Source organism: Molothrus ater, chromosome 4 (genome assembly GCF_012460135.2).
Source record: "Molothrus ater isolate BHLD 08-10-18 breed brown headed cowbird chromosome 4, BPBGC_Mater_1.1, whole genome shotgun sequence".
Classification (NCBI taxonomy): Eukaryota; Metazoa; Chordata; class Aves; order Passeriformes; family Icteridae; genus Molothrus; species Molothrus ater.
Genome location: NC_050481.2, coordinates 9,609,171 through 9,627,904, shown reverse-complemented (window position 1 = coordinate 9,627,904; position 18,734 = coordinate 9,609,171). Strand labels below are relative to the sequence as shown.

Sequence of the window (18,734 nt, the reverse complement as noted above, 5' to 3'; positions counted from 1 at the left end):
TGCAGCCCCTGGATGTGGAGTTTTCTGCTGCGTCTGTGTAATGAGCACAGAAGAGTGGCTGCTGTGCCAAGCACAGCTGGAAAGGTTTGCCTGGCAATGTTGTTGACTGCTGGATAGTAATGGGGGTGACTTGGGTTTTTTCCTGCATAATGAGGTGATTCCAGTGAGAGCTCAGCTCTGAATCTCCAAGTGTCCCTGTGTGGACACTGCTCTGCTGGCAGTGTGGGCTCTTGAACTGCTGTGGAACAGTACCATTAAGGCTTCCTTAGTGCAGCAAACCATGTCAGAAAGACTCTCTCAAAAAGGTGCAGGCAGGAAGCTATTGCTGAAAAACTTGTTTCACAAGTGCATTTGGAGTGAATTTCCTCCTGTGTACGAGCCCTTGCTCAGAGCATTTCCCCATGTATTTCCAGAGAGAAAGCACTTTATTGCTGGGCTTGTGCACAGTGCTCAGATCTCTAAGGCACTAGGCACTCCACATGCTTGGTGCTCAGAATCAGCCCTGATGAGCATTCATACACCTGGTGTGGCTAATGCAATTACCCCAAGTGTTCTGATGTACAAAATTGTTTCAGTTGTATGTGAGACTACTGCTCTTGCTGGGTATTTGGCTACCACAATGGTCTGGAGAAGAGGCAAATGAATATAGAAATTGTAGAAATGGAAATAAGGGTTTGGAAATTAAAAAGAAATCTGCTTTTAAAAACAAAAGGCTTGCTTATTGTTCCTGAAAGTATTGGGTATTTGCAGGAAAAACCCTCCAGAATAAAGGCTGGAGAATGTGATTAGTGCATGCTTAGGGATTCAATTAATGTCTGAATATGATTCCCACATGTGGAAAATGACAAGAACTAACTGTCATGCTGCTGAGCTCTGTCAATTCTTTCCAAGCTGCACACATCTTTGAGAATTACCCTGAACAAATTTAATGGTGTCCCTGGATACAACAAATCAAGAAAATAAGTGTGGAGGAGCCCCCAGTGAGTAGTCTGTGGGCCTTTCACTCTGTCAGATGGTTATGTCACTTGCTCAAGTGCATGCTGTGCTTCCACCCTGTAACTGGTAACTTTAAATGCTTACCTGCTAGTCTGGTAATGAAAATTATCCTGCTAACTCTTAGGAGTCATGCTGGGGCTGTGACTTCTTCAGGCTCTTTTTTTCCTTTTGCTCTTTTTGGGTTTTGTAAATGCAGTGATGGTGAGGTTTTAAAAGGCAACCGTCTTGTACTGTTCTGGCTACTTGACAGCAATAGTGAGAGAAATAATACAGAACAGGCCTGTAGAAGATATTATATATGTGCAAGATATTATATATGTGCAACATACATGTGTATGCAAGTGCACATGTACACATCCATAAGTGCATCTCTCTGCATGTATATGGGAAAAATGGCTTTTAATCTCAGGCTGTGGTTTATGTATCTGCTGGCTGCACTTGTGCACTTCCAGCCCTTACCAGGAAAAAGAGCTGCTCAGCTTTTTCAAGCTTTGCCTCCTTTTAAACCCCCATTAGCACACACCCATGTTTGGGATGGTAGCCTCCAGTTCTTGCCTTACCTTCACATCGTTGATGTTCATCCTCGTCCCCTCCTTTCCCACGAAGATGTCATCAATGTCCACCAGAATGTACCTCTCCAAGGACAGCATCAGCTTCTTCCCTGACAGGAAGGAGATGGCGTCGATGAAGATGAGCTTGTGGAGCCAGAAGGTCAGGTTGTTCCCAAAGAGGACTCTCTGGATGCCATCGTGCAGGCCCAGGTCCTGGATGACAGTCGCATGGAGAGCAGCGCGGGGCAGCGAGGCCGGGGTGGGCCTGGCTGGCTGCAGCTCGCCCAGCAGCACGGGCTGGTAGGTGGAGTGGTTGAACTGGAACACCGTCCAGTCCTGGCCAGGCAGGGGGCCCTGCTCCAGCCTGGGCGCTTTTGTGAGGCGCAGCAGGGGCGAGCGAGGGTTCACCACGCAGTCTCGCAGCGCCACGTTGTTGTACAGCTGCAAGGGCAGCCCTTTCAGCCTGCTGCTGGGGAGCTGTTCTCGTTGGCTTTATGAAAACCAATTATGCTAACACTGTATTCCACACAGTATTTTTCCAGAAGCTCTCTATTCCACGAGTCCATGGACACGTACTTTAAAATATTCTCGTATATAACAATGGTGTACTTCCCTCTCCCGTTGTCTGTGAGAGGGGGAATGTCCCCCTTGGCTGGTGCAATGGCCATGTGGTACTGAAACTTGCTGGACTCGAGGATGGCTGTGATGTCTTGCCCCAGCTGGGAGTACTGGCTTTCCACAAACAGGAGCACAGTGGGATCAGTCCTAGAGGGATCAATTGGCTTAGGTGTTCTCAGCTCCGCAGACCTGTAGGGCAGAAGCTTGAGGTCCTCGCACTCTGCTTGCCCAGTGCTTTCCACGAGGGCCATTTCCTGCTTGTAGCCAGTGTAGAGGAAATAGGCGGAGATGACAATACTTGCCAAGCAGAAGGTGGCCAGGAGAATGACCAGCATTCGGAAGCTTCTGCGGAGCTTCCCGATGAGATTCATCTTTGGCAGGGCTTCCAGCTCCTGCTGGACTTAGCACTCTTCCAGATGCGCCTCCTAATGTGCCATGGGAACGAGGAGTTGCAGAGGTGCCCTTTCCAAGGTGTTCATGTGACCATTGCAGTGCATTTATGGGGTGTTTGGGGAGGCTGTAAGGCTGTCGGAGCGGGAAGTCAAAGGATCCGGAAAGACAAATTGGCAGAGGTTTTCTCAGAGAGCAGCAGCTGCCAATAATCAATGAAGAGGACTCTTAACATTATCTGCAACAAGAAGTAAAAGAAGAGTAAGTAAAACAAAATCCATAAAGCAATTAAAACCACACATTAATAAGGCCAGTGATTGGTATTGGTAATGTGAGTAAAGAGGGAAGTTCCTGAGTAGTTCAAGGAGCACTCAGTGTCACTTTCTTTCTTGGTGCATTAAAATAAGCAGCATTAAACAGTTCCTCCGTGTTCTTAGGATACAGAAATGAACTTTGAAGAAAACTTGTTGAGGATGTGTATCTCCTTATCTGCTTTTCTTATCTAAAATGCATCATTGCTATTGCAGATGGGAACAATGGAAGATTTTAGGGGCAAAATTTGGACCAAGTCAATCTTTGATAAATCTGGGAACATATTCTGCATCAAATTCAAACTGCATAAGGGATAAATTCTGTGTTGGCTTGGAAAACTAATGTGACCAAAGTGAAAGACATGACAGGAGCTTGAGAAGAGATTTGTAGGGCTTTCTCTGCAGTTTCCATTCTGCAATTGGAGCGAGCAGAGTTCATGGTCCAGTTTAGGAACTATAAAGATTCTGTGGGGATTTTCCAAGTGAATGAGCAGGCTGCTACTAATGTGGGGTGCAGCTGTGCTTGGCTCTGCCTCCCCCAGGGATCAATGGGAGGTGCTGTGTAGCAGGAGATGTACCTCAAGGAAGCTGTTTTAGTGCTAGGTGGGCAAGTAGGTGCTGTGTGTGCTAGTCCATGGCACCTCTGGCTGAAGCCCTCAGCCTCTGGTCTGCCCCTGTGTGCATGAAGTATAGGGTGCCTAAACCTCATTGCTCTGAAGCCCTTGTGCAATTCCGCCTAAGTTCATGAGAAATTGCCACTGGTAACAGTAAACCCCATGACTCAGAGACAGTTAAAGCTAACTAAATAAATAGCCCATGCTGCTCTATGGATTTAAGCAGGAATTAACATCTTTGTGAATTATTGATATTGTTTGTCTGTTGGAACAATGTGAGACAGTAAACAAGGAACGATTTTGGAACTGCTGGGAAGAAATGCTTTTTCCAGGCAGATCCTTCCAGTTGACGTGTCCTCTTCCATTAACTCAGATTACACTTTTGACTTGTGTTCTGAAAACTATTCATTCATCCTAAGGTTTGTACCTGAACCTGGGAAATGCTTGTAAGAAGCATTTAGAAAGAATGAGTTTGTTTTCTGAGACCATTTGTGACTCTGGCGGGTTCAAGCTCTTATCTGATTTACCTTCCTCAGTTGGCAGCTTGGAAGGAGATATTGATACCCCTGGACTGTGGGGTGTTCCAGAAGTGATCCTGTTGTGTCACACAACTGGCGAAGAGGGGAGTGAGGTAGGGACAGAAATAGGAAACCTCTTCTGCATTTACTCATTTCTTATGTGTGAGAGAACAAATGTAAGAGGAATCACAGCTACCATTAGGAAATTGAAGTTGTCCTGATAATCTTAAGAGTATTTGCCCTGCTTTGGTGCTTCCCTTGTTCTACAATTGTCTGCCTGCTGGGATTTCACTTCTTATTAAACCTCCAATTAAGATTCCTTCAAAAGATAACACTGGATCAAGTGAAGCATCCTCTGCAAGACAGTGTTGGAGTTTGGGTGACATTGAGGACTCACTCAGGGCTTTATCAGATCAGGACTCCTGCTCTCCGTGAGAGGGGCAGCCTCCAGGGCTGGGTCATGTGTCCCCCACAAAGAGGTGACTGCAAAAAGCCTGTTCGGTCAGCACCAGACAGGCAGGTGACTGGGAAAGAATCTTGAACTCCCGCTCGCCGGGCTGTGCATCCTCGGCTTGCTTTGGGCACTAGAGGGCAATCGCTTCTTGCTTTTGCGAGGCAGCACCGGCTCTCCCCTCGCTCCGCGGCCCTGCCTGCGGCCACGCTCCCGCCAAAAGGCTTCGCAAATCCCCAGGGCACGTAAAACACCTTAATTAAGACTCCCATGTTTAAAATTAAATAAAAGCCAGGAGTTCTGCTCGAAGAAATGTGCCGCTGGATCACCCTGAATGCTTTGCAAATCTTCCAGCCTCCACCTGTGGCACAAGGGAATAGCTTGTGAGAAGACCTAAAATGGCACGGTTTTTCTTCAGTGTTTGGCCCTGCCGGATCTCCTGGGTACTGGTATTGCAAGCTGTCAAAACAATAAACTTCACGAATATTACAGCTTGTGTTACTAAAACAGGAGAAGCCCCTGACTTTATACTAGTCAAAACAAAACTATGGTCTTCATCCCTAATTATTTCCTCCCAATAACACTGGTAAAATCTCATTGAGATAAAATATTAATAATCAGATTTCATGTTAGCTACTATCTGTTGTATGTAGACATTATAATTAAGTGCAAGTATTCCCATTTCTTGAGATGTATAATTACATAAAATTGATAAAGAATTTAAACCTGCATAAGGAAACCTGGCATTGGAACAGACCTTTTTTAGTCTACCCATTGTTTTTCAACTGCTCTGTTGAACTGATTATACTGTTCAGTAAAAAAAAAGAATGGTGTGAGGTAATTAAAGGTTATGAAAATAAATCAGCTAAATTAGCCATTAGTGGAACTTTCTCCAAGGCATAATTGGAAGTTAAGTGCCATTTGTGCCTTTGAAACTCTCCTCCTGAAAGTTCAACAGCTTTACATTCACTCCAGAATTCAACTCTCTTCGGAGAGTTCCTGTGCTAGATGAATTTGAGCAACATGAAAATAGGCCATATTTCATAATTAGTGTTACTTATGGAGTTTCATTTTGGTAACTGGTATTTGAGGTCCTGTGCTCCTGTGGTCACTGATGAGCATCCACTGATTCTCCAGGGAGGTAAAGGCCAAAGCTGGGCACATTTGGTTGAGGAATCAAGGCTGCACTCATCCAGGGCTGGTCCTTCAATAGATCTTGTCCATTCAGTTGATTTCCTCCATGTGGGGCCTTGGCCCAGCAAGAGCAGAGCACTGTGGTACAGCTCTGTTGTGATGTCAGACACATCTGCAGGGACTCTAATTTTTCTTTAATTCAGGCAGCTGAAGAAAAATGGAGGTTTAAAAATTGCTGCCTCCTTGCTAAATAACACTTCCTGCTTGTCCGCAGAAAGGCGTTTGATGGATGACTAAAGCGTGCTGTTCTGAAGATGATTGATTGGGAGATTAGGACTTGACTATTTAAAACTGATGGCACGACAGCCAGGAGAAGCAGCCCCCTGGTAATGCCATGTGGTAGCTGTGCAGCAGGAATTCAAGCTGGCTCCTCGTGGGCCAGCTCCCACGGGCACAGCTTCCCCCAGAGCTCGGTGCCTGAGCCAGCACACTTGGTGTGTGGGCTGGGGGAGCTCCTCTTACCTCTGATCATGGTAGGCAGAGGATCTCTGAGCTCCTTGAGCTTGTGGGAAGTAGAAATATAGATATGAAGCCATCAGCTGTGCTGGCTCACCCTGAGGATGGAGCTAATGGGCTTGACATCTGCAGTGGGTTCAGAGTGTGGCAGTGCTGGCACTGCCCAGCAGAGCAGCAGGACCCTGGTTGTTCCACAGCACTGTGGCCATTCCCAATCTCCTGTCTGCATCACGGTGCACTGCTGGGAGCAATTGACCTGGAGGCAGGCCAGAGCTTTCCCTTCCTTATTCTGTCATAAATCAGAAGTCAGAATGTCTTTATTGTCTATATATAACACTTCCCTTTAGGCTAAAAACCTAATGTAAAGCCTTTCCTTTTTCTTTCTAAGCTTGTATGACTACTGTCATTTACTACCAGCCCAATGAATTATGACAGCTGCCTTGCTGCTCCTTGCATGGGACTCCTCATTTATTACAGAAACAAGCAGCCTGATTTGAGTGATAAATGACTCCTGGTGACCATTTGCAAAAATTCAGGGTTTCTGTTCACTGAGGAAGGAGAAAAAGAGCATTTTTCTTTTCTTTCTCTCAGCAAAGTTTCCAGGAAATTTTTTGGCTGAGCTCACAAAACTTACATCCTCTTTGGAAGTAATTTTTTTTTCCAACTTAACCAAGCTGCAATGTGTTTTGTGTTTGTAAATGTGGCTTTGCCTGAGAGGGGTGTCAGTACCAGCTTCTCATAGCCCATCACAAGGTATTAGAAAACTCTTCTTACCCAGGATAAGGCCAGCTTCTGAGCTGATAAGGGCTGGAGAGTTCTGACTTTTATTTTATCATTTCTGAGTGGAGAGGCTGCTCAGTACTTTCACCTCTTTTGTTTCTTTTCAATGCATAATCATGTGTAAGTTAAATGCCCAATTTTTTGGTGTTTTCATCTGCTTGATCAAGTCTATATTGCACACGTAATCTTGTGTGATTTCAGAAAGCTAAATGATGCCAGAGGGTGAAGTCAATAATCAATGAATATAAAGCAAAGAGTTTGAAATACTTCAACTTGTGCACTTGATGAAAGCTGGTGTGATTTTTTTTTTAGCATGAAACAGTACTTGGAAGGGAGCTGTTTGACCCTTCTGATTTCTATTTCTCTTTGGCTTTGAGCTTTTCCAGATGATTTCAGAAGGTGGTGAAAAGGCTCCCTGGTGGAGCAGTGGTTGGAGGGTGATTTGCAGATGAGTTTTGCTCATAGGGATCTTCTCACACCTGTGCACATCCTTTGGTTCCCCAGCCCAAATGTGACATTTCATGTGGCTTAGCTCCTTGCAGAAATGTGTTTTAAGGCTGAGCCAGACCACCCTTGTGCTGAGTGTTGCCTGATGTTCAGCCTCACCGCTTCCTTCTTGTGACCCATTAACTTCCAGCAGTCCCACAGTCATTTGGACCACCCAGAAATCCCATAAATATCCCATCTGGGATGTTTCAGTGAGGCCTCCTCCAAATGGAACCATTTATGGGTCTCTAATGTGTTGGTAGTTCTGAACATAACGAGTAGTTGCAATATTTCCTCAGGAATTTCTGACTCATGCCTTCTCTGGAGTGTCAGGTGTGGAAGCTCCCAGAAATCAGTAATTAAGGTATAGTCTGAGGAGAACGATGCATGAAGAGAGAACCTATATATGTGTTTTCTGTTTTTTGACAGAGTGGGTCTAGTGATCATCACAACAGATAAGTGTTAGTGACCACACTCACCCTCTGAGCAGCTCCAGATGTTGTGTGGTGGTACCAAAATTATCACAATACACATGATATTTTGATGTCACAGGCAAAGCATCTTAACTCTCAGGGCAGACTTAATTTCATTATTATTTTAAATATACCGTCTCAATGCATTTTCTAATGAATGTCTCTCTAGCATGAGTGATGGTGTTAAGATCTACCACGTCTCACCAGTAACTCACCAAAAATTCAAAAAGCTAAACAGCATTAAAGGGATCAAGCCTGGCTTTCCCAAGGTCACTCAGACACCCCGTGGCTGAGCTGGAAACAGCAGCCCCTTGCATGATGCCCTTCAGCAGCTGTTTCTTGATGTGTGTAGGACAGCAAAAGGCTGAGAAGGTGGTGTTGAGAGATGATCTGAAGGGCAGCAGCTTACTGCCAAAGCCACGATGACAGAACCAAAATGCCAGGGCAGGGAGTTGGGGCTGCAATCACAGATGTGTGTGCCCTGCAGGATTGAGTCCTTGCTTTGCTTTCCTGGTGGAATTACTGGAGAGGGCAGTGGAATCACCACACTGTCAGTGCCCCAGCCCAGGGAAGCACAGGTGAATAAAAGCAGGCTTTGCATGGTGCTCTGAAGCAGCCCACAAAACATTGCCCTGCTTGATGCAGCAAATCTCCTGCTCTCGCTTGGTTAATGGCTCTTCATCACTTTTCAGTTCATAGTTTAATGCTCCAATGGAAGCCAATTTGAATTCATTTAACTCTTCAAATAAAACTTCTGTGAGACGCTGTATCAGATGTTTTATTGTAGTCCATCTATTCTGGTACTGTTTTCCCCTTTCCTAAGGCTGTCAATTAGCTATCCAGTTCCAAGAGAATGATTTGTGCTGTGAACTCAGCTGAGACACAACATTTGTGCGTAGAATGGTTGCCTAACTAGGACTCCTAAAAGTCAATTAATGCAGTAGCCAAACTCTGTATGTGTTGCTTGATTGGGTAGACAAGCTAAGCCATTTAAAAAAAAATTGCTAAAAACCTTTCTTATAGTTCTATTAGAACCAAGTAGCTGCAGATTTTCTGTATTGATTTTGAAAATTTACCAAGGATTACAGGTTTATGAGTGATTACTAAAACTTTACTTTTCCAAAAAAAAGAGATATAGTCCCAGGCTCTGGAACAGCCTGTTAGAAGCTGAACTATTCGGTCTTTATGGCTTTTTTTCTTTTAGTAGTTAATTGTTTCCCACACTTTGTTGTCCTATTGCTTTTCTGGGAGCTAAAAATGTTTGCCACCATGTGAGATAATTAAAATGTGTCCACTCTTATACCAATGCCAATATATTTCACTGAATAACATGTTTTGTGGTGTCTGTATCCTGTCACAGGGACTATTTGTGAGCAAGTCAGATGTGGTCACATCTGTGCTAGGAATTAAAAGGAGGCCACTAACTTATTTCAGAGGGACTACTGCTGTCACATAGTAGTGATCTATTGCTACTGCAGAGGAAGTCTATTTAAACCCAGATAACAAAGACTTTGTACTTAAATCTCTCATACAGCACGTTTGCCACATGAAATTTAAACAGGGCTTTATTCTGAGTTTGCTCAAGCCCAGTTCCAGCCAGTCAGAGACAGTTTTCAAGCTCTGTGTACATTGATTCTCATTAGAACAGCTTCCCTTTTTTATTCTTTGAGTAGTTTCTGCTGGAGTCCCCTATCCCTATCTTTGTCCTCACTGGCTGAAGGATTTGGTTATTGTTGAGAGGATTTGGTAGAAAAAGAGGAAGACACAGAGTTTGGTCCCACCAATCTCTGATCAGAGCAGATGTGAGGGCTGGAGCATCATCCAAGCCCCCAGTCCTGGTGACAACCTGGCAGGGCTTGGCAAGTAGTGGCTTCCAAGCAAAACGAAGCAAGGAGAGTAAATGAAGCCAGGGTGACCCTCCACGTGTGCCTACTTTTTTTGTGTATGTGTGTGCTTCTTGGACTTCCAAACACCTTCTAAAGGGGAAAATTCAGTCTCTTCCACCTTGCTCATAAATACTTGCATTTAGCACTGCTTCTGTTGCATGGCAACTGGGGAGCGGCAACTTAAGTTTATAATATCTCTCCTGTCTCTTCCTAGTCTTGGTTCTACACTAGGTTCTAGGCAGTCCTCCAAGAAAATTTTGAGTCTTAGGACCAGTTCTTTACAGGCAAGATCAGCTTTTTTGTGGGGACCACTTAGGGCTGCACACATGACTGCTGTCAGTAAACCTAATCTAGACAGAGAAATGTGGTCATGTAACAAAAATACTACAGTATCCAAGAGACTTTCCCTTTAATGTACTTAAGTGTTGCAGACAAGACAGTCAGAGGAAGTTTTATGCAAGATGATGAACACAAATTGAAATTCTTACCTTGAAATGACTGGAGAAGTACTGTTTGCCTATCAAGAGTAAAAATGTTTTATGGTGAAAAAGTAAGGCAGGGAATAGAACCTTTGATTTCTGTCTCTGCCACTATCATGCTTTGCCCTCTGGAGGCCAATGATTTTTTTCAGTATTTCATTTTCCCTGTCTTTGTTGAGGGAATACTAGTCTTTTCTATCTTTACATGGGCATTAGCTGTAAAATGCTCTAAGATTATTTATGTTTGGTTTGGATGTGTATAGCAGGGATATTGCAAAGTGTGCTTTTGGGAAAGCCAGTGCAAAATTCATGCTTTCATGTGCAGGCAAATGTATTTGCTGTGCTTGCTTCCTGTTTCTTCTTTTTTGTTGTACCCTGGTTAAATTCCTTTGTGTTTATTCCTGCCGCTGCTTTATGGGGTTTCTCTGAGAGGAGCCACTTTGTCAGCCAAATGAAAGATCTCTGCGGAGATTTCTGGTGTGTCATCTATGACCTATAGATACTGTTTTGCTCTTGGTTCAAAATACAAACAAATGTTTCCTTTTGAAAGATCTATTCTTTGTTTTGTCTAGATAAAGTTCAATTTGGAAATGACACTAGTAGGATAAGGGTCCTGCTTGGGAATTGAAGGGATTTTTTTGTTGAGTCACGCTCAGCTCAGAGACTGGAACTAGAACTAATGCCATTAGAGCTCTGTGATGGAATAGAGAGGCTTTGATTAACCTCTTGCTTTCATGAAAAATCTCTGTTTATTGAACTACTGAGGCATTAACTGATTGTTGAAGGGGCAGAGTGTGGAATAAAAAAAAAATCCAAACGGTTGTCAGTCTTTCTGAACATAGTGCCTCTGAATCAGGCTGGAATTGTCTTTACATCCCTGTCCTCCTCTCCTGGGGGCTGAATGTATAACTCCACTTGGTTTTCAAAAACAATCTCCAGGGCGTATCATGGACAAGGAAATCCAGCCTGGCTTTCTGGGTTATGGAAGGGGCTGAGAAAATTGTGTCTCATCATTTGACACAATATCTTGTAATCCATAAAGCTCAGGTTTAGGTAACTCTATATACGTAGAGACTTTATTTTCTGCCTGAACACAAATATGTTTTTCCATGGGGGAGAAAGCCTTTTGGGAGGTCCTTCAGTTAAAAATCTGAGTGTGCGGAATGATTGCCTGTGGTTGATGCAGGCACATGGAGCTTGCACCAAGGCTGATGGGGAGTTAGTCTGATGGGAGCCTGTCAGGTGTTTGGAGGCATGCATGGCTCACTTTGCTTGCTGTGTGCACGCTGGATATGCCAGAATTCTCTTAGTCTTTAATTGTGATTTTTGAGGTACAAACAATGGTACCATGCCCTTCTGCAGGTGATTAATTCACCAGGACGCTGATGCATAGTTCCGCTCTAAATGGCAGGACACTAAGGGGGCAGAGTAGTGGAGCCATTTAAAATTGCACCCCAAATAAGGTCTACAGAGTAGTAATAACTAAAAATGCCCTATAGTTATACCAGCTATTTAGGGCGATGGAGTGCAGGTAGTCTGGCAAAATATCAAGGCAGCGGGCCCTGCTTTTTTTTTTTTTTTTGATTTAAATTAAAAAACCCTGAGAAGCTCTGAGGGCTTTAAAATCAAATGTGATCAATAAGTCTAATTTCTGTATCTTACCTAGAAGCCTAGAAGAGTGCATTTTTATCTCATTTCCAAACATTTCTCTGTGAATCACTGACCAGCTGCCCTCCCTTCTGGTGCTTTTAGGGTGTGATCTATACCCCAGTGAGAGAGATTAAATTCAGGAATACCCTGAGGGTCTGGAACTTGAACTCTGGCCTCCTCCTTGCACAATATGGTCCCATGGAAAAGGACAAGATGTTGGCTGGAACATCCCCTGGAAGTAGAGCACAGAGGAGATGGGTGCATATTTCATGACAGACTGCCTTAACCTTCCAAACAGCCACCTCTTTTATGGCCAGCAGCTACTATTAATTATTTATCAGGACACTTATTTATACACTAAAAACTAAATTCAGTCCTTTCAGTGGAGCCTGGCAGAGTGTGGGCTGTAATAAGTAGCTGTGGATAGTCTTTCAGGAGGGGAGGTTTTGTGCAGAGCTCTGCTCATGGGAGAGCCTGTCCACATGATTCTCTCTGCTGTTTGTGCCTAGTACTGATATTTACATGTGGGAGATGAAAACCCAGCCATTAGTAAGAGTCTGGAGCTGTGGGGCATCAGCCTGATCCCCCTTGGCCAGGTTTAGTAAGGAGAGTTCTTGTGCCACCAGCATCCAAGGAAGAAGAGGGAATCCCTTCCTTTGTGCTTCCTTCCTCATGAGGAAGCCCACCCTGCTCTGGCTTCTCCTTCTGTGTTTGCTCTGGCTCTGTAAAACCCATCCTTGGAGCAGAGGAGGGAGGATGAATTTGCTCCTTTTGCCTCCACTTGGGGAGAGCAGCTGTGACCCCTTCTATAGCCAGAGGGAAGGGAATAGGTTTTAATATTTCTCTGTTCCTTTTGAATTGAGTTCAAATGGCCATCCATGACTTGTGGTGCCAATGCGTTTTCCTCATCAAATACTGACATGGTTTCTACACTGGTGTGCTGTTGCCATGTAATTCTGCTGGCATTGCTGTTTAGGTAATATATTATTATTTTTCTATAGCAACTGTTAGTTTCAGTAGGAATTCCAATTCCATTGTAATTATTAGAGACAGTAGTTGTAATAAATGTTTAGGATTGACTTGCATGATTTTCATTTTCTTCCAGCACCTGATGCTTTTAATGGCTCAATTTTTCTAATTTGAATGTTGACATAGATGGAGAATTGATTCTGAATTTCTATCTAGCACTCTTCTGGGTGGCTTACCTTGGTGGGGGGCATTGCTTTAGCATCTCAATAGGAGAGAGAGAGACTTGTTGCTATGAGCTGTGCCTTCTTCAGCCTATCTCAACATGGGAGACAGGACTCTTTGATGTTCCACCCAATTTCCAGCAGAGACCCTTCTTCTCCCCAAGAGTCCAGCCCTTCTGCCTGCTCTAATGGTCCTCAACCGCATCCCAGGCCTGAGAACAAGGGATCTGATGGGCTGCCCCCATACACTGTGCTCCTTTACATGTGCAAACGGTTTCAACCCAGGCTCCCCTCCCTTTGGGAAGTGTGGAGAGCCCTTGGCTCTCACCCTAAGCTCAATGCCCTGTTCCTGAAATGACTCCCCAGGCTGGGCCAAGTGCAGCTTCCTGCACAATTCCAAGGTAACCTTTCCTTCAGCCATCCAGACCCTGGCTTCAGTGCCTTGCTGCTCTCAGCCCAGGGGTTACTTTGTTCAGAAAAGCCAATGGTGCAGGTATGGAAAGCAGTTTCTTGGATGCACCTATGGAGCTGCAGAAAGAGGGCTGGGATTGGATACTCTTTAAGGTCCCTCCCAACCCAAACCATTCTTAGATTCTGGGATTATGGAAGCTTTGCAAAGCAAACACTTGATGGAAGCAAACAGCAGATTATTCATGCAGCTGAAGCTCAGCCATCCCTATGGTCATAGAGGCAGTCAAAGCAAAATTGTTTGTGGGCAAATCAGGATGATTTGGAACAGAAATGATACTTTTTTTTTTTTTGGTTGAAGTTCATGATATGGCTTCCTTTACTGCTTGTAGAGAAATGATGAATCTTTCTGGGGACATAGAGTTAAATGCAGTTTTTTGTTTATCTAACTGAAAATTCACAGTCAGAATAATAGGAACTCATCAGCATTTTCTGTGCTCAGTATTGCCATGGGTTTGCAATATATGGTCACATTTTCCTTAAAGTATTTCATTATGCTGCTGGGATAATTCCTGTACTGCAACCTTAAAAAAAAAAAAAAACAAACAAAAAAAAAAACAACAAAAAAAAACCTGTCTTTACTTATTAGCATATTTTTATCCTGCTCATAGTGAGTATGGCAGTTGAACTCTAGAGCAGCTCATGATTCCTGCACGGTGCTAAGGCTGATCATGGCCATTACAGAGAGTGATACAGCAGATATCACAGCCTCTGAACACCCATAAAGTTTTAATAGGACTTGCAGAACTTGATAGTGTGAGTTAATAGGGTGTTCAGGCTGAAAAGGACTTGTATGTGGTGTGTGTGTGTGTGCAAGTGGTCAGTCACTGAAGCATCCTGTTCTCTGCTGAAATGTAACCCTTTGAATTTGATTTACTCTCATAAAAGGCAAGTTAGAGGAGCATTTCCCCAGCCTTGGAGAAGAGAGTGGTATCAACAAGGCATGAAGATACTCTGCTTTCAATTCTGAGGCTTTCAGACATTAGGCATCTATTATGAATCCAAAAAAGGCCATGTTCTGGGGAAATGGCACAAAACCTGACAGACAGCTGTAAACTTGTGCACAGAGCAGTGGCATGAGGAACCATCTAACCCAGCTGAGCAGATCATAGGGTCTGATTGATAAGATTCAGGAGGGAACTCAAAGCCAAGAATTTCCTTAGTTAAATGGACTTGGCAGTTCACAGCCCACCCCAGCCCCTCCTTTAGAGCAGCATTCCCAAAAGCAAGGCAGGCAGTGCAGCTTTAGGGAGGGGAAAAGGTGCATGGGGAGAGTGCACAGACAGGATGGGGCAAGACAGGGAGCCACCTGGAAATGTTGCCAGTTATTAAAACTTCGTGAACAAGGAGATCCTGCTGTCCTTGCACAGGCTGAACATTTATGGCAGGTGGATCGTGATTCAAGCTACTCAAGAAATGGGGTGAAAATGAGTTACTTATCTTTTATCTTGTTCTCTGAGAGCATTCACAGCTAGGAGAGGGGGAGTAACCTGCTACAGGGGGTAGGCCAGATTCTGCAGCATTGATTCACACAGAGGGAAGGAGGGAGGCTTCAGCCAATATGAATGAGAATGTGGAAAACTAATGTTTTACTAACAGGAGTTAGTAAAAAATGACCTGGTAAATTCCCTGGGGAAAAGAGAACTTCCTGAGTGTGGGGTTTTGTTGGTATGTGTGGTTAGGACAGTGCAGGGCTTGTGGGAAGAGACTTCTTCACCTTTGAGCATTTTCCTGTGTGTGAAAGGAAAGGAGTGACTTAGAGCACCCAGCAGCCGTGACTTAGAGCCCCTGTGCCAGCTGTGGGATAAAACCCCTGGGCTGCTGCTGGACTGGGCTCTGGAGCATCTGAAGAGCCCACACTGATTCCTTCAGTTTAGCTCTTACTGCCTCTAACAATCCTTGCTTCCACTCTATAAATGATCATGCTGTTTAAAAAAAAAAGGTTTCAGACAGATATAGTTTGCTATCAAAGTGCTGGAAGAGAGCAGATCTGTAGGTTTTGGCTTCCTCACAGTACAATTACTCTTACTTTGGTGCAGATTTAATGTATCTCCTGGAAAGCTTCTACCAGGTCATTTTAGTCCAGTAGTTCTGCTGGACTTTACTGGATGGTAGCAAAAAAGGCAAAGGATGTGGAGAAGACTAAAGAAGCAATTGTATCTTTTTTTCCCCCTCATCTAACTTCCCGTGCTCTCCCTTCTGTGGTCTTTCATGCATGTAGGCCGACAGCTGTTCCCCTTGGGAACAAGATCCCTTTGAATCAGGGGCACTTGCATGGCAAAGACTATCTCATCCCAAACTTCCAAATAATCCTTGGGATGCCAGGCTCCAGGCAGCTTTTGGAAGCACTGTGCAGAGGTTCCAGGCAGATCATTGGGCACACTCTGGGTATTTGTACCTGCTCTGAGTGTAGGCACTGTCCGTGTGCTGGTGTGAGTGTATGCCCACAAGCAGAGGTTGAGAAGCTGAACAGTTTACCTAGAGAAGAATTTCTTTCCTGGTGTGCAGCAAAGAGACTCCTGCTATTCAAAGCTCTTCACAGGGCTCCAGGTGAACCAGACAGAGTTCTCAGTTGCCAGCAGCTCTCAGCAGCATCCCAGGAAGGCTCCTCTTGCTCCGGCCCCAGCCACTGAACTCCACCGGCACAATCACATCTCATTTGTACGCAGCCTGTCCTTTCAGAGCGAGCAGCCAGCTGGATTCAAACCTCTGCTCAGCACAGCGTTCCAAATGCAGCTTCCTTCCTGGGCACGGGGGTGACGCCGGGGAGCCGCCAGGCTCCGGCAGAAAGGCTGCGAGAACTCTGGGATCAGCCCAGGAGCCGCTGCTCGCGGTCCTGCCGCCGGCGCCGCGCTCCGAGTGCCGGAGCCAGCCTCCGGCTCCCGCGGATCTCCGGCAGCAGCGAGGCGGCTTCGCGGGGCTGCGATTGGCAGCAGCGGCCGATTCCTGCCGCTACTCAGCCCGCAGACTTGCAGGGACTCGGAGCTGCTCTGATGTCATTCCGGCCGAGGGGGGGATGCTCGGCGAGGACGCCGCGGCGGAGGCTGGTTCGGAGATGAGCTGTGTTCCTCTCCCGCCGCCCCGATGGATTCCGCGCTCCGCGAGGATTTGCATCATCTGTCATCGTGCGGCTGGACCACCTCCCCTCCTGCCCGCCCCAAATGCGGGAGGGAAGTGCCTCTTCCAGCTCCTGGTTTTACACCTGGAGCCTGCAGCGGAAAGCCTTGGAGCAAGGCAAAGTTGGCAGAGTCATTTTTCTGGCAGGAGGATGCTTGTGCCCCCAGTGCCCCCAATCACTTCTCCTGTCTCCAGGCACTAAAAAAAGAGGCTTAACAAAATCCCAGCACTGGAAGGCTTTTGGTTCCTACTCTTGTTAGGTCACTGATAAGATCACCTGGTACAATAAAAGGTGGGTTTTAGTGCATGACCAAAATCAAGGAGGAGTCACCCAGCAAATATTCCCTGGCACCAGCAAATATTCAGTGCCTGGAGATGAAAAGTATTTTCTTGCTCTATGTGACACAAGTTCCACCTATTTGTTGCATAATTTCTTATTAAAATCCTTCATTTCATCCAGCTGGAGACAAAACCAACCTCCACAGCCAAGAAACATGATTGCTACATGACTTCAAATTATATTACAGAGGCAAAACTAAACACTTTCTATATTAAAAGAATTAGATTTCATTCCAATCTAATTTTCAATTTTTGCCAGCTTGACATCTTTCACTCCAAAACTGTTCTTTGTACAATACACCTTGGAATTGAAATTCAGCCAGTTCTGTGCAGCAAATGTGAGGAGAAAACAGTTTTGTTCAAGGAGACTGGAACAGACCCGTTCTGAGATGATGAATGATGCTGTAAACTCAGATTTGAATCATAGGAGGGTCAGCTCAACCTTTTGTGTTTCCAAAGCAGCGTGAATAAATGGTGTTCCATGCAGTTCAGCATTTACATCCTTCAGCTGGGACCTTCTACATGAAGAGCTGTTTGCTCTCTGTGAATATCCAAGTTTCAGAGATGGTAGAGATTCTGAACTGGGGACTAATTGATTCCTTCTGGCTAAATTGGAAACTGAGGGAAAATTAAGATTCAAACCACTGAGTAATTTCCTGCAATTCCTAATTACAAAGCACTTGCTGAGAGATCTTTAAAAAATGCCTTGCACCTATGGCCCAGCTCTGGATTTGGGATTTGTTTTCCAAAGACTGTTGGGAATGCTGGGCATGGAGATCCCATTGCAGCTGGGTGGTGAGCAGGTGCCTCCTTGCATTCTATGTGAAGGCCAGAGCTTTGGTCAGGCTGCAAACTAAAACAGCCAAACTGAGTTACAGAGTCTCTTCCCAACACGAGGAAATCTTCTGGTGCAGGTTGTCTGAAAAGTGCCAGAGCTTCCATTGCTTATCTGATGGTGTGAAAAGACCAGTTTGTTGCTCTTGGTACTGCTGTCCTTGGCTCCTGGCTGCACTTGGAGCACTGCAGAGGTGCCTGTGAGCAGGAGGGTTTGGCTGAGGGACAGCTGTGCTGATCCAGATATGGTGAGAGCAGCGCTCTGCCCCCTGGAAGCCACCGCTGCGCTGTGGATGTTCCTGGGTGGGCCAGCGGCCAAGTGCTTGCACAAACTGTTGAGAGTGTTTTAATTCAGATGCTAAAGTCACTCTTTGAACTGAAATCCTTGGCTTAAGCCCTGCTGTGCTGGGTGAATTCAGCATGAAGGGGCAGGGCTGTGGATTCACAGGGCTGCCTCTAGAGCTGTTTGCTCTGCTGGTGATTCATTTCAAGTGCAGGATCAGGAGAATGACTGTGCCAGGGTCTGCCCTCATGAGAAACATGTGGGAATCTGTTGGCAGAATTGCTCCAACTCTGTGTAGCAGAAAGAGCACACCAACCCTTGGGAGACAAGAGTGCAGTTTGAATTTTCACTTCCCTCTCCTTTGGGTAGTAGAGAGAATTGAACTCTTCCAGCTCGGTCACAGATGCACTCGTGGTACCTGGAATGTCCTTCTGATCATGACATAATTCTCAAGCTCTGCTTGAGGGGAAAATAGACAAGAAAGAAAACAGGACAGCAAGAAAGAGAAATTGAGTGTGGATGAAGAGAAACAAGAAAATAAGAGAAATCCTAGTAATAAAACACTCTATTAATGAAGCAGCACACTTATGCTGAGATCCTTGCCCCAGGATATAAGTTTTTCTGGCTCTTACCCTGCAGATCAGATTTTG

General features: G+C 45.1%; 1 long non-coding RNA gene across 1 annotated transcript in view; it reads right to left on the bottom strand.

The window, feature by feature from the left end:
* Nucleotides 1-16,624, bottom strand: part of LOC118686214 (uncharacterized) — a 34,673-nt gene extending 18,049 nt beyond the window's left edge. Inside the window, exons 1-2 of the long non-coding RNA XR_008508330.1 lie at nucleotides 15,990-16,624; nucleotides 1,557-2,793 (exon numbers count right to left, since the gene is read on the bottom strand). This is a non-coding gene — a long non-coding RNA (uncharacterized LOC118686214). The remainder of the gene's footprint in view (nucleotides 1-1,556; nucleotides 2,794-15,989) is intronic.
* Nucleotides 16,625-18,734: the final 2,110 nt, after the last annotated feature.